Source organism: Aedes aegypti, chromosome 2 (assembly GCF_002204515.2).
Source record: "Aedes aegypti strain LVP_AGWG chromosome 2, AaegL5.0 Primary Assembly, whole genome shotgun sequence".
NCBI classification, from domain to species: Eukaryota; Metazoa; Arthropoda; class Insecta; order Diptera; family Culicidae; genus Aedes; species Aedes aegypti.
The window spans coordinates 202,879,334-202,896,099 of NC_035108.1; the positions used below are offsets into that span (position 1 = coordinate 202,879,334).

Sequence of the window (16,766 nt, forward strand, 5' to 3'; positions counted from 1 at the left end):
TTTATTTTAGAGAAAAACGAAGTGCGTGATCACATAACACAGTTATTTAATTGGCTTCAAGTTTTCTCTTCGTGTTGCGTTCAACATTTTCATTCACAAATGTAAATTCAGCAATATTTTATCTCGTCCGGATTTAGAACTACTCATGCTTCAATCCCGGACAGTCTATTTCAACACTTAATAAATAGCATTTTATTCAAATATTTATTTATTGGTTCTACATCTTCAACACATATGGTTGCACAGATTGTGACTTAATCTAGATTCCTTATCCTACTAGCGAAACATTTTTAGAGATATTCAGGTCAAATTTATCGGAGACATTTATTGAGCCATATTTATCAATTTTTGTTCCTCTTTTTTTGATATTTCATAGTTCTATTTGCACTTATGTTTTAAAACACCTTGAAATAATTAAAACCAATCACAATACATATTATAAGCCCGAAATGATGGAGCTTCCACCGTCGCTTAACTGAGAAGAATTGGCACTGCAAAGAAAAAAATGTCTGACTGGAACAACTTTTCTGTTGTTCTGTTATTAACACATTTGCCAAGTTTTTAAACTGACACCACTATAGGAATTTCTTTTGTCAGTTGATGATCTCAAGCTAAAATTTCCTAATTGGGATTATTTTTTTTTTTTTTTATTTACTGTTTTGTTGATTTTGTATAACAAATTTAGATTGTTTTACTTCAAATCGCTATAACCAAGAATTGGCAATCAATTGGACAATGTGTGATTGGTACGATAGAATCTGAAGTTTTTAAATATAAAATAAAAAAATTCAAAATAAGTATTGGGAATGTGTAAAGGTATCCGCCATAGTACAAGAATTTGCTACCCTAGATTTTAAACAGTTTAACAACAGAAATGGGTTGCCAATATTTTAGTGTTTTTCAAATCACTTTAAAATGATACAGAATCATTCAAGGAAACCTCAAAATTTGCTCAGAAAATAATAGAAAAAAAACAAAAACATTTTGATTGGTCGTTTTGCTTTTTGCACCTTGCTACGCCATGTTGTTCCGGAATTACCACCTTCCAAAAGAAATCAACGTAGATGGTGAGCTCAGGAACCGAAATTCTAAACACGGCAAATACTGCTGCAAGCGGTCTAGTACAGTAAGGACCCGATTTTGTCAGCCCCTCGATGAATTGTAGGCTGACAAAATGAGGAACCTGAAAAAATCGGGTCATATTATTTTGTTCCTGTTTTTCAAATTTTGACGTGTTACATGGTTATATAGACTTTTAAGAAGGCGATGGACATGGGCGTAGCTAGTTTTTTTTTATCCGGGGCTCCCACCTCCCTTATATTGGTAAAATCGATTTTTAACACTTAATAAAAAGCATTGCCATTGCCCCCTATGGCTACGCTCATGCGTGCATGACATCAAAAATCATCATCAATTTTAATGTAAACGTGGTAAAACATAACGATAACAATTTTTTTGACAAATTTAAAATAGGCTGACAAAATCGGGGGCAGACAAAATCGGGGGCTGACAAAATCGGGTCAGTACTGTATTCGCAATCGTAATTTTCAGTACAAAACATGGATAAACCGCTTTCGTTGAACTTTAACGTATTGACTGTAATCAAATGTTTTAAATTAATTTTAAAACATTTTTTCTTAAAGGGTGTAGAATACTGCATCAACACTGCTTTTAAAAAAAGATATTTTTCAAAGTTCATTGAACGATTCCATTGAACAGTGTTTAATGGATTGATTACTTAAAAAAGCCTTTGGATGAATCCTTGAAGAAATTCTTATTATTGAAGGCATCCCTAGAAAAATCATGTAGACACTCCCGGAAGAGTTCACAATAGAGAAAACCCTAGAGAAATTCTTCAAATACTCTGTTTAATTCACAAATTAACTCAAGGATTTATTCCTGGAAGAATTCTATAAAATGAACAACTACAAAAATGATTAATTAGCAAAAATGCTTTTAGTTAATAACTTTAAAAGTGCTGACAAAAACACACAGCTGAGAGATGACATAACTATACAAAAAAAGAAAAAGAAGAAGGTTTTTAACTCGTGAAAGATAGTATACAAAAATCCCGTAAGAATTTCCATAGATTACTTCAAACAATTTCTGGAGAAATGCCTAAAGGAATATCATGAAAGATTTCTGGAGGAATCCTTGGAAGAATTTAATTTATGAACGGACCCCTGAAGGAATCTATAGAGTGATTTCCGATACACTGCCGTGAATCGCAAGCCAGTTCCATCTGCTATTTAGTCATAATTGAGTTGAGCTCAATTTTAAAACATATCATCCAATGCTCTTTCAGCTGCACTATTGAGAAAATATGAATAAAGAAATATGATTTGTTCAAGAAAAATAAGAAAAAAAAACAGCATGTCAACTTGTCCTATAATGGAAAATAATCGCATGTGTAATCGTGTAACACAAAAATGAACCGCGTCTTGATCATCTTTATACCTTTCTTGGAAAGATATCGTTGTCAAAAGTAAAATCTGAAAGTTTTGTTAGGATTTGAACACGTTCCAATCTGCTGGAATTTTCTGAATATTCGTATGGAAAACGAGTTTTAAAACTTCACCCTCCATTTTCACAATGCCTACTTTTTACAGATAGGACTGACTGGAGGAAACTCCTTCATAAATCTGAAGAATTTCTGAAACATATCCAGAAGAATCAGCGTAGACACTTCTGGAGTAGTTCTTGTGAGATTTCATTGAAAATTATTATTTTTCGGGAGAATTTCTGTAAGAATTTCAGAAGAATTTCATTATAAAATCTCTTAAATAGTAGCAGAGAGAATCACTCGATTTCTTGAAGGAATGAAGAAATTTATGGAGTAGTTTCTGGACATCTCAAATAATCTTTACCAGAATTCTCGTGAAACCAATTGAAGTTCATCGATATTTTAGACGTGAGTCTCCTTTTCCATGGAAAATCCTTTTCCATCGAAACACCATTCATATTCAACTAATCGCTCTACAGTAGCGTTGGGCGATTTTGAATCGATGTTCCGAAAATCGATGTTTGCTTTCCGATTAATCGATGTTTTGAATCGATGTTTGGAGCACCTGAAACCGGATGAATCGATTTTCTTCATTCGATTCTTTGATTCGATTCATTTTGTTGAAATTGTTAAATATTTTTTGATGAATTTGTGGAAAAGAAACCATATTTTGAACTTATCTTGATGTAGTAAATCTGTTCGGTTGATTTTCAAAACTGGTTTGATTGAGAGACGTTAAAATCGAATGTGAATGCATTTGGTCTCATTTCAAGCTTCATAAATGTCTATTTTCATCTGATTCGAATCGATTCGAAAACATCGATTCAAAGGATTCGATTTAATCGGTGAATCGATTTGGCAGTTAAAATGTGAATCGATTTAGTAACATCGATGTTGTGGACAAATTTGCCCAACGCTACTCTACAGACCATCAATGCAATCAAAATTCTTCGATCAGCATCGTTTCCTGTACGTATTTATAGATGTTCTGGCTTTGTCATCGCCCGTTTTAGATTTGATTATAAATGACCCCGATCGTAATCCTTAACGGACAAGCAAAAGTGAGCAAAAAAAAAACAATCCAATCATATCCAGCTCTCCAATCAACGGTAAACGATGCAGCGGCTGATTTTCCTGCCTATCTCTGGCAGTTTCCATTTCCTGTCAAGTTGTACGTGCGCCATCCGGCCAGTTATTTAGCCATAAGCCAGCTCGAAACGTGCAGCATCAGTGAATCTGTGAGCGACGAACTCACGTTTTTCCCCGTTGACCACCGAGCACCGCCGACACGAACGGCGAAGAACTGGCGAAAAGAATGGGAAATAGTCAGTTATATTAGTTTATCATTTTCCATAAAACCAAAAATAATAATTATTGTGTTTGCATATGAAAACGAACCGAGAGAGCGCAACGGATTGGCGGCCGGAGCAAACTGGAGGTTTGGGTGGATATGGGGTCCAGTGTTTGCCGAAATCATTCACAATAACATTTACGGATTCTGGGCAGGGGCGGAGCCAGGATTTCCATCGGAAGGGAGCGAACGACCCTTGAAGACAGTGTAATTGATTTTTCGAAAAAAAAATTACACTTTGTATGGACACATTGGTGGATATATTCAACTTTTACAAGTACGAAAACTTCTGAAAGATTTTTTTGTTTTGACAGCGGGCAAAGCTTGGATAGCAATCCCTGAAGCGTTTCATCCACTCCTTTTTCTTCTTCTTCTTTCTATTGAAAATACGACTTCACTATGACAAAGCCAGCTTAGTGTTAAATAAGCACTACCGAAGTTATTAACCGAGAGCTTTCTTTGCCGAAGTTGTCATTTTCGCATTCGTATATCGTGTGGCAGGGTACGATGATACTTTATGTCCAGGGAAGTCAAAGAAATTTCCATTACGAAAAGACCCTAGACCGACCAAAAATCGAATTCAGACACCTTCAGCATAGTCTGGTCTGGTCTAACAACTCGGCTAAGGAAGCCCCATTTCATCAACTCATAACTACAGTCTTATTGGGGCCTTTTCCCCGTTTTTTATAATACTTCTGAATGGACTGAAAGATAAATTTTCCCTAAGAAGCCTAGCATAAACTGAACTCCAATTGAATGAGAATATAAATATAATTATTTTTTCATTATCATTGCTTAAGTGTGTTTTTTTTTAAATTTCTTCATAAGTATCATTCCAAACATTACATTCATTTCTTATATCTAGGTGTTCTGTGTTATTAGACAACACTATCATCCTAACTTGGTAAAACAAATTTAATATTTGATTAAACGGATCAAATGTGTTACACGACATTTTATTTGTCGTAGCAGTTCAGATTTTTTACAGGTGAGTTGATTTCAACTGCTTATAAGAGAAAAATTATATACTTAATTGAATATACTTAACTTAACTTAACTTAAATCATAACTTAACTTAACCTAAATCATCAATAGAAGATTGTAACGATTTTTGCCTGAAATTATTAATTATTTTATTTGACATTTGTTCTAATGTTTCAACATTGGAAATTCTATGTAACTCATTGGTACTATGCCAGGTAGGAAGCTTCAAAATCATTTTCAAAATTTTATTTTGAATTCTCTGCAGAGCTTTCTTCCTGGTATTACAACAGTAGTCCATATTGGTACAGCATACAACATGGCTGGTCTGGAAATTTGTTTGAATATCAAAAGCTTGTTCTTAAGGCAATGTTTTGATTTTCTATTAATAAGGGGATAATGACATTTTAAATATTTGTTACATTTGGCTTGAATGCCCTCAATGTGACTTTTGAAAGTTAAATTCGTATCTAGCATGAGCCTTAACTTCATCTGACCAATTTATTGGAACCCCTCTCATCGTGACAGCATGTCTACTTGAAGGTTTCAAATAAAGGGCTTTTGGTTTATGTGGGAATATTATTAGTTGAGTTTTGGAAGCATTAGGAGAAATCTTCTATTTTTGCAAGTATGAAGAAAAAATATCCAAACTTTTTTGCAATCGACTACAGATCACAGGCAGACTTCGTCCTTTGGCGGAAAAGCCTGTGTCATCCGCAAACAAGGAACGTCGAACTCTTTTTCTATGTCTAGAAGAGCAAGACCAGTAGAATTGCCATCAGATTTGTTGGAACGGATCAAATTTGTTACACTTAAAAGTTGATGAGTGGTCGAATGTCCATGGCGGAATCCGAACTGTTCATTGGCAAAAATTGGATTTTCGTTTATGTAGATCATCATTCTGTTCAAAATGACATTTTCAAAAAGTTTACTGATGGAAGAAAGCAAACTGATTGGACGATAGCTAGAAGCTTCTTCAGGATTTTTATCAGGTTTTAAATTTGGTACAACCTTAGCATTTTTCCATTTGTCAGGAAAATATGCTAATTGAAAACATTTGTTAAATATATCAACTAAGAATGATAAGCTACTTTCTGGAAGTTTCTTGATGAGAATGTAGAAAATAGGAGCCTGGGCTAGTGACTGCTTCGATTTGGTGTTCGGAAAATTTGTCTAGAGCATCGAACTAATTGCTCATTTCGATGCAATTATCACCATTATATATTTCACCCTTGGAAGAAAGTTCGAATTTCGGAGAAACGTGCTTGCTTCTATTCTTGCCACGTTTAGTGACAGTTTTTTGGAAAGAATTTGTGAATTCTGTGTAGCTGCAACCATGTTTAGTAAATAAACGAAAGAAGACAAGACTTCCCAAGAGATTTTTTCCCAAGGTGGTGTCCAAGAAGGATTACCACCGCTAGCATATGCCAACGGGTCCAACGAAAAATCGAAGGCACGGATCCAAACAAGGATCGTAAAGGGATCAATAGTAGAAAAAATTGTACTGTTTTAGTAGCACTGAAAAGTACCGTTTTTAATTTGAGCACTGAAAAGTACTGTTTTGTGGCTTTAGGTAGTTTTTGAAAAACTTCCAAGAACAGATAGAACTCGTGTATGCACAGTTCGAAGGTACGATGTTTCGTTATTTAAAACTTTTGGCTGTTATTAGTCGCTTTGAATATTTATTATTTTTTGTAATTACTTTGAATCCTTTAAACTGTTTGATGTAATTGGAAAAAAATTGTATCACCACCATTTTTTTTTAAATTTATTTAGAAATATTTATTTTCTGATTTGTGGACCCCTAAAATCTTTAGGTCCGGAAACCATGGCTCCTCTCTTTAAGTAACTGATAATTCTACTAACAAGATCCTTGGAAAAGTTCTGGAGAATTTTCCAATAGTAATCTGTGACCAATTCCTTAAAATATCTGTTGTGAATTCATTACGGTCCTCTTCTGGCTACACCCCATGGGCATAGGCATATAGGAAAGGGATCGGTTGTTGTACGTTATAGAATCAACTGATACAGCTTCCCGAAAAGATGTAGTGGAGCAGGATTATTCCGATGGCGGTGAAGTAGGTGACGGCCAGCGGCTTTGTGGATTGTGAATGAAGTGGAACCGAATGAAACAAATATCGGCCAGAAGTTGAAAATCATGTAGGGCGGCGCGTGAGTGTGTGTGTCCAGGATTATACGATAGTGTGCCGTCGTCCATTCGAATCGGAGGTTGGGTGGATTATCTGTTGTTAGTGACCGCCACACTCCCCTGACTGAATGGCTTAGGCCGGGGGATGGGATTTGAGATTAAAAATTCAGTCGTATAAAGTTAATTACATTGTAGTTGGGCTATGTGAAACGCTTGAAAAGTTTTTATTTTATTGCGGAGTATTAAATTGCGACAGTTTGATTGGAGTGAATAAAATTGAAACTCGCTCAAAGACATAACAATTTTAATTGTTTCTGTCCACTAAAAATTACAGTCATATTAGAGCACATGAACAACGATTACCGTCCTGAAATAGGTTACCAACTTTCATTTTATTATCAGCATAATCGAAACATAAAATTTTATGGAATTTTTTAACATTTGGGCGAGGTTTGAAACTTTCTAAGATATATCAAGTTAGAGAGGCATTCGTGCATAAGAAACCAAATCTGATCGTATCAATCGTAAGACGAGCAAACCTGAACGGTATATTTCCTAATTTGCTTATAACAAGATTAATTTAAGATTGATTGTTTTTCTACCCAAAAAATAAGTTCTGATGAACAATTAAAGCACAGTAGAATTTATGTATGAAATAGAACCAATTGTGAATTTTCAGTTAAACAATATATGTTTCAACTTTGTCGGAACATTCAACAATTAACAAATTATAGAATCATATGTTGGACTTGTTACCTACCGGTAGGAACCAATTTCATCTGTATCGATTCGACAACAGTTGAGAAATCGCGGTAGAAAGATCTGACTGTATTTTAAATGCGCACTACTTTAGAACTTTTGTTTCACATCGCAATGTGTATACAGTAACACTTGTATATATGTCTGACGCTTATGCAATACTAGTTCTTTTGTTAGATCAACATCTACACCGAACCTCATAAAGAAACATTCTGAATACGTAATTCGGTTGTGCAGCATGATAAATAGGAAAAAAAACTGTGTGTGTCAACCATGGCCCTGTCCTCAGATCTAATTAGTCTGTCTCGTGAATGGTGATGACATAAACTAATGACATTCTTCGGCATGCAACAGCAAACGAAAAATGGGCTATAGGGCACTCGCGTCACGACCTCGAATGCTCTCCAGCTTTCATCTTGAGATAAAGTTTGGTATTCATCGGATTGACGCGTCGTCGCACTGAATGTGCGATGTACGTACGATGTATTCCAATCAACTTAGAGAACGACCACTGCACAATGGGTCATATTGCATAACAAGGAGGAAATTATTATTCTGACTATGAAGATAATGTTTTAGAATAATAATTTTGATGAAGAAAATTTTGTTCTGAAACATCATCATCATACCAAAATTATTTCTTTCCCACAAAATTTTCGATCTGACCCAATGTGCAATGAAGTACAATAAAAGAAGACCGTTCTTTTAGCACAATTGCGGCCGAAAGATGGTGGCCCCGGCCAAGCTATTACCAACAACACGGCTATCCAAATGAAATGATCAAACATCATTTATCATCCAACGGCTCTAGCCATCGTGGTTCGAATGTCCGTCTGGCCAAGAATCGCACGTTGAAAATCGAAGAATCAGATAACGGCCTTTGATCTACTTGTTTCCAAGCAGCAAAGAATTGCACACCATCTATCCGTTCGACCCAGCAAGTGAGCAGACATCAGCGGGTGAAGCCTCTGAATTCATAATGCATTTGTGCGATTTCGAAAACACTGCCCAGCAGATATCTCTATGAAAGGTGAAATGCAAATTGGAGAAAATGCACCATGTGCGTCCGTTGAAAACCGGCTCCTCCCGAGTGAAACGCCTACGAAACGGATTTCCTTAGGAAGGCAGTTCTTTTTTAACTCACTGGCATTAGTGCATTCCTTGAAGGAGGAAGTGCACCCGAAGCAACGGTCATTTTTTTGGGTTTAGGCTTTCTGCTTTTGAGTTGACTATGCTTGGTCTTTTTTTTAAGATTTGTGTTGCAAGAAAGGATAATCATTTTATTTTAAAGTCAGTCCAATGAATAACATAATCAAGTTGTGAACAACTACTGTAAAACTACACACTACGTATACATACTTTAAAATTGGATTAAATGAACCAATTGAAGTGAAATTTATTAAAAAGTTACACGTCTTCTCGGTGAGTATCGAACTCACGACTCCCTGTTCAGTAGATAGAGTGCGTTACCCCTTTACCACAAGAGTACCCATGGACGCAGAAGTTAACCTGAATTCGATTCCAAACATTTCAGTTGGCGTATAATTAACAAATAAAGTTGTAAACGGATTACGTTTTTCTAATTGATTTCAATGTATTTGTGAATGTTTAAGATTCTGAACAGAATCTTAAGGAAGTATTCTGATAAAAATCCGGAAAAGATTCTTATGAGAATTCAGAGAGATTTTGATGAGAATCCTGAAAAGTTTCTGATGAGAATTCGACAAGTATAACAAACAACATATGACAACCCAGAAAGCATTCCAATAAGAATCCAGAGAAGACTATGATCCCTCTCAGGATTCTTGTTGAAAAATATAAGAGGATTCTGATGAAAAATATGAGAGGATATGAGAGAATGATGAGAATGAGATAAAAAACGTGAAAAAATTCTGATGGTAATCCTAAGAGGATTTTGATGAGAATCCTCAGAAGACTCGGATGAAAATCTTGATAGTATTCGGCTGAGAATTCTGAGATGACTTTGATGAGAATTTCAAGACAATTTTCTTGAGTACTCTTGGATGATTATGAGAAGAGGAGATTTCAATGAGAATCAAGAGAGTTTTCAAATGGGAACCCTGATCGGATTATGATGAAAATTCTGACAGCTTGCATCAGAAATTTTGGTAAATTTTGATTCCAGGATTCTCATTAGAATCAAAATTTCAAAAATCAAGAAGTAAAACTTTGTTACTAAACCAGAACTAGTGGTATAATTATCGATCTATCCAAATTTTCCAACAAAGCTTCCGATTCCAAGATTATTGATTCTCAAATATATGGAATAAAAATCCGAAATCAAATAGTGGAATCGCTGAAAAACCTAAAATAGCACCTATACGTCGAAAATGTCCAAACTTTCCATCCAAGAGCTTCAAATTGCTGTTACAGTATGTTTTGGTATTTTGTATATTGGCAGCACCCTATCAGATTTGAACGAAATTTTCAGGATGTGTGGTCTTTGACAAAATAAACTATTTTGCACAATTATTTTTTTTAAATTTATCCGAATTACCATTTGAAAAGAGAAAACTTTTTTACACGATTTTTAACAAAATAATGTAAACGAAAAAAAGGCAACTCCTACAAAAAAAGTGTTCTATGGATGACTTGTAGATAGTTGTCTAACCTTTAGACAAATACATCGGGTCTCCTATTAAATGCATTCCTATTACATACGCGCACTCCTTTAAGACACACTAGAGCGTTATAGAAGACCCAGGGCTAATAGGATTTCATCAATTTGGGGTTGTCGTTGAGTACCTATTGTGCGTTAACCCGTATAAGCCTGAGTGAAAACAAATGTACTAAAACTCTCACCGCTCAGCGAATTCTTAGCGGATTCAAATGATTTTTTGTCAGTTTACTGGCCCACATATCTAGTTTCTAGAAGTGGCCAGAGGAACTCGCAAATATTCCTGTGGCCGGAGTTATAACGGTGGGTCACTGGGTCAAGTCGGGTAAAAAAGGGCTATTTTTTGGGGCATGCCAAGTTACCTTTATTTATTTGCAATGACAATCATTTTAATTTACATAAATCATTGAGAAATTTTAAGAAAAAAGAGATTAAAAAATCATCTGATATTCAACATTATAAATAAAGAGTTTTGCACCTTTCAAAATACTCCGGATGTGGCCATTTGGACGTAATGCCCGGAGGAACCTGGAGGATTTGTTGGATACTAAACCGTTTCAATTCTCGAAAAGTAGAAATCAAACATGATTGCGCAATAAAATGCGTTCCAATAAGTTTGGCACATATGTTCAAATACAAATTGGCCACTTTATCGTAAGTTTGAGGCGTCCCGGGACCTGAAAATGATCATTTGTAGGATCAATCATATGCAAAACTCATAGTTATCCAATTCAATCGTTTCTCAAAAGGTTTACACTGATGCAATTTTCTTTAAATTTCGTCATATAGTGGCCACATTATAGCCGATTCCGGAAACTATCTGTGACTTGACATTTGTCTATCTCCAGAGGCACAAACGCACAATACCCTTTTTTTAACTCCGGTCAAAGGAATATTTCCGCGTTATTCTGTCCACTTCTAGAAACTAGATATGTGTGCCAGTATACAGACAAAAAATCATTTGAATGCATTAAGAATTCGCTGAGCGGTGAGGGTTTTAGAATTGTTGCTTTCACTCAGGCCTATACGGGTTAAGAGATATCACGGTACTGTCTTCAGCGAAGTCTCAGCACTCAGTACGATCAACCTTTAGGAATTGAGGATCATCCTTTTAGTTGAGAGTTTAGCCAGTAGAGGCGCTTTTTCTGATTTCTGAAACTTTATGATATCAAACATATGATATCTCTAGATCCTGATGTTTTGGAAGGTCGGTCAGAAAGAGTTGTTCTGTATCTCAAAGGCTAACATTATTTGAGTCAAGAGATTTAAGATTTAGCCACCAGGCGGCACTAGTGAGCATGAAATTGTTCTAATTTTAATTTTAATCCGTGGTTTACGGATAACCCGCTGAGTGGAAGTTTAACAACTACCAAAATACTAAACATTACATAAACTTCGTATTTGGATGAAATGGACAAATTGATGTGGAATTTGCGAAAAAGCTACACGTCTTCTCGATGAGAATCGAATTCTCGACTCCCTGTTCACTATATAGGGCGCGTTACCCCAACACCACTAGAGAACTTATGGACGCATCATTTTTGTTGCATAAATTTGATTGAATATTGCAATTGAGCTCGACCTCCGGAATCGCATGCTTAGTTGGCCTAAAGCAAAGCGATGATTGTGCAAAAATAGTGCTTTTGTTCTAGTAGAAAGATACATGTCGCATTAAAATTTTTAAAAGGCACAAAAAAAAGTTTCATACCTGAATGGCAATCATATGAAAATTTAAAGAAACTACATATACGCAACTTAGTTGAAGAAGTTCAGTGGACATGTTAGGGATAAGATAAAAAAAAATGATAACACTCATTATTTCTTTTACATAAATAAACAAGCCTATTTTTAACGACTGCCTGTCAATCCAAATTTGAAGAGACGCAAAAATTTCATCGCAGTAAACCAGTTGCACAATATCCATAATCATAGATACAGCAATGATCCATTTTTGTCTACCCTCGATTTAATATACCCCTGATTTTAGTACTCTCTTTAACCCGATTTTGTCTACCCCCGATTTTAGCATCCTTATTCGCCCGATTTTATCAGCCTAAAATTTGTATTTATTACAATCAGCCTAAACACGGGTATACTGGCAATATTGCTTGCATAAAGTCAATTATGACTTCGGTCACGTCTATACAATCATCTAATGACCGAAATTTTGAAATTTGGAATTCATAAAATTTATCCAAGAAACTGATCAACTGATAACCTTTAGATTAGATTAGATAACGGTACCAAAGAATATAAGTGTAAAAAAAAGTTTTTCATTAACAAAATCTTAAAACTAAGTCTTTAAGTTGAACTAAAACTAGAAACCAGTCGAATTTTTTGTCCCGATTTCGGCTCATTTTCTATTTTGTTAACCCTGAATGCAGCATAGGACTGACAAAATTGGGACATTACTGTAATAGTTATGGAGTATACTTGAAATTTATTGTACTTAAAATCTAAGAAACATTCTTTTATCAGGCCTGTTTGGCTGTTAATCAAAACACAAAGCGATGATATTTGTGTGCATGTATTTTAAATATAAAATCATCGCATTCACTTTAAATGTACTGAAAATAGACAGTTGTTAAGGTTTTCATAATTTCTAGTGAATAAATTGAGTGTAATAAAAATGTTCAAAAATTTCTACAAGTAAGTTAATGTAGAAGAATTACATGTCTTCGCTATAAATTTTTATTTACCTGGAAAAGTTAAAAAATAGAGGTTTTTGTAGTTTTTTTTAATAAATCTTATTTCGATTTATACTCAAAAATATTTAAATATATGTTTCAAAATAACATGTTACTACTTTAAATTTTGAAATATGGGCCAACAGGTTCAAAATTTTGGGTTTTCGTAGTATTTAAATTGAAAAAAAAAAAATCATATTGTATTCAATCAAACATTTTTTTCTTTCTAAGAATGTTCACTGAGCTTTCTCATATGAAGACATGTATGAACAATGAATAAAATCTACATGATTAAATTAAAAAAAAAAACTTGAATTTAGTACTACACCATTTAATTCCACTAAGTGTTGTGTACCAGACTCGACTTAAGTGTGTATTCAATAATGTCTATTTTATCTTAAACAAGTTCACTGGATTTCCACTTGAAATTTTATACTGAATTCGTGGATTCTAGTTCTAATTTACAGTTAAAAAAGTTTTAAACTGTCAAACAATCAAATTTTTGTCGAAAACTACATGTTATCGCTTTGAATCTCGTTTCAATGGCACACAATTAAAACAAATAAGTTTTTTTTCCCAATTTTTAGGTAAAATAAATTTTGAGTGTAACCAAAAAATACTATTTCTGCCCAAATATTTTCACTAAACTCTTACAAAATAAAACATGCCACAAAAACTACATGTCATTGCTTTGAACATTGTTTTACAGGCAATCGAAAAGAAAATTTAGGATTTCTCGTAGGTTTCTTAATGAAATAAACTTTGAGTGTTGTCCAAAATTTCTTTTTCTGCTCAAACATGTTTATTTTTCGAAAGTTCTCAAAACTTAAACTTCGTGTCTTCTTCTGAATTTGAATGACATTGAATAAGAAACCTCAAATTTTGAGCCAAAAATACTAAGATGTAGAGGTGGCTCAATCGACTTGAATATAAATTTTCAAGTTATGATATACGACCTTCAGTGAAGTCTCCATAACTTAGTTATTTTCCGACCAATTTTGAAGCTCTTAGCATCTCCGCTTATTTTACTGACCTCGAAGAAGAGAATCATCACTACTTCCGTTGTGTAAAATAGCTGGAAAGACATTAAAATTGCAATCAACTGCCATTTACTGGAAATTTGATGACATAAAAAAACAAGTGTTCGGAATATGAGTCTGATGGGTTCTCCAAAAAAGGACGGAAGTATACATATTTAGTCAAACCAGGAATACTTCTCGTGCAAAGTCAAATAGTAACCGCACAACATAGCAATGACAAGCTTCATTATCATGGATTCACTTTCTTAGTTTTTGTTCAATGGAAAGACTCTTGTTATCATCAAATGTTGAGCTATTAGATCGAGGGGGCCATCGATTAGTGAATGGCGTCCAATGTTTGTGATCATTATTCGATCTCTATAACTGATTGATAACACAATGAGTAATCAACAGGAGAAATTGAATGTTCTACAGAAATTGTTATCAACCTGATTCAAATGATAACACGATGAAATATGCTTATGATAGCATGCGTATTAGACTGGCCCACCTTAGTATGGGAGAAAAATAAAGTTGTATAATTCCACGGGGCACCCGCCAGGATTATTCTTTAGGGTTAGAGAAATACTTCCTGAAAGTTTCAGCTCATTTCGTCGTTCCATGAGCTGGCGCAATTGAATTGAAGTTAATATGGGATTTCCAGCTCAAACATATGGGAAACAGCACATCATCTCCTATTTGAGTCAGGAAAATTGTTGATCGCGTTCAATTGAACCCAGAATGTCAAAAACACTACTTGATACTATAGCAAACAATATTGTAGAAGGTTGTATGATGATTAAAATTGATAAAGTTGGTGTTTTAACTATCTGAAGTAGATTTGCAATATTGCTTAGTATTCCTTCAACTTAGCTGGGTGGTAGCCACTAAGCGCATCATAGCCACCTATGACGCTGGGCGAGCTGCGGCACAAGGTGCATGCACATGTGTGATTGTACGGGAGTGCTGATCTAAGCCTAACTTTCAACAACTGAAAGCTTAATGAAAATGAGCTCAAATCCAGATACAACCTTCGGCAACTATGTTCATTAGCGTATGAACTATTGGATTTGTCATTCTGGGCTCCATTGAACGCGATTAACTAGTGTACTAGACGAAACAGTGACATAGGGTCAATTTTCAATATATTTGAGACGAATATTCCATACAAACTTTGAATTGAATGCGCCAGCTGGGGGAGCAACCAAATGAGTTGACATTTTGAGAGAGCTTTTTTCTTACACTAAGGCATATATCTAGGGGGTGCCCCGTTGAATTTTACAACTTTTTTGTTTAAGGGCCAGTCTAATGCGTATACATTATTGTTATCATATTCGTTATGTTGCCTGCTTATTCAACCAAAATGAAAACAAAATTTTATATTTTGTTATTCAACTTTGCTCGAGATATCTGGCCTAAGGATACTATCTGGTATGTTTACCTTTGGTTTAGGCGCTCTATAAGGAAAACTTAAAGTGTTATTCACACTATACGTGTCATTTCCATTATTGTTATCATTCATGGCAGTTAATATTATTCTAACAGTTCATTCAGTGTAGGTATTATTTAAAATTGAGAAACATTATTTATGGCATAATTTGAATAATCATCGAACCCTCCCTGATGTGTATATCAAACTAGAGTAACAAATCTATCGGACATCTGACCGACACAGCCCACTTACTTGTTATATGTTCGTTATGAAAGGCCAACATTTGGTCGAGTTCAAAATATCGTCGAAGCTCCTCGTAGTTAGTTCTCTTGCCGCTTGCCGCTGGTCAACGAAAAGCACTTTCCACACACACACACACACCGCCTCACTTACGCTAACCAGTTGTAGGTTGCTACTTTTTCTCCGTTTGATTCGTTTCTTTTTCTCGGGCGAGTGGAATTTCGTACAACAGCTCAGGCACACAGGCGGAGAAGCTTTTATAGCTTCCGCTTTTCACCGGAAATTGAATGAGGCTTTTCTTGCTTCTTATGCTATTTTTGTTTCAAAATTTCTGATAGTATTTACTCGCTATGATTATGCTTCCTTCTGTTTGGTAATGTTCTTGCCTGGGTCCGGTTACTTCGTGCTGCGCATCCGACTGGAAGGTTTTGTTTCCTTTTCATTGAAAGTGGAGAATCATTTCACCTGGAAGAAAAACGGGAACAACAATGGGAAATTTACTATGAGGAGAGTAATTGAAAGATAAGAAACAATTTGAAAGTCGAGTGAGAACTGTGGCATTCTTCTTCTTCTTTCTGGCATTACGTCCCCACTGGGACAAAGCCTGCTTCTCAGCTTAGTGTTCTTATGAGCACTTCCACAGTTATTAACTGAGAGCTTACTGTGCCAATGACCATTTTTGCATGCGTATATCGTGTGGCAGGTACGATGATACTCTATGCCCTGGGAAGTCGAGAAAATTTCCAACCCGGAAAGATCCTCGACCGGTGGGATTCGAACCCACGACCCTCAGCTTGGTCTTGCTGAATAGCTGCGCGTTTACCGCTACGGACTAACTGTGGCATGCGAAATACAAATTGAATCGTTTTTAGTGTTATTACATGGCTTTAACGAAGTAACTCGAAGTCACGGTAGCATGATTTCCAAGTTATCAAGCAGAAAAATTTCCACTCCATTGCTAGTCGATTGACTGGTCAAAGTTTTTTACCGACATGTCACAGACAGTT

The 16,766-nt window shown here is 35.3% G+C and overlaps 1 long non-coding RNA gene across 1 annotated transcript in view; it reads right to left on the minus strand.

Annotated features, from left to right (window-relative positions):
- Positions 1 to 16,218, minus strand: part of LOC110676317 — a 163,923-nt gene extending 147,705 nt beyond the window's left edge. The window contains exon 1 of the long non-coding RNA XR_002500262.1: positions 15,772 to 16,218. This is a non-coding gene — a long non-coding RNA (uncharacterized LOC110676317). The remainder of the gene's footprint in view (positions 1 to 15,771) is intronic.
- Positions 16,219 to 16,766: the final 548 nt, after the last annotated feature.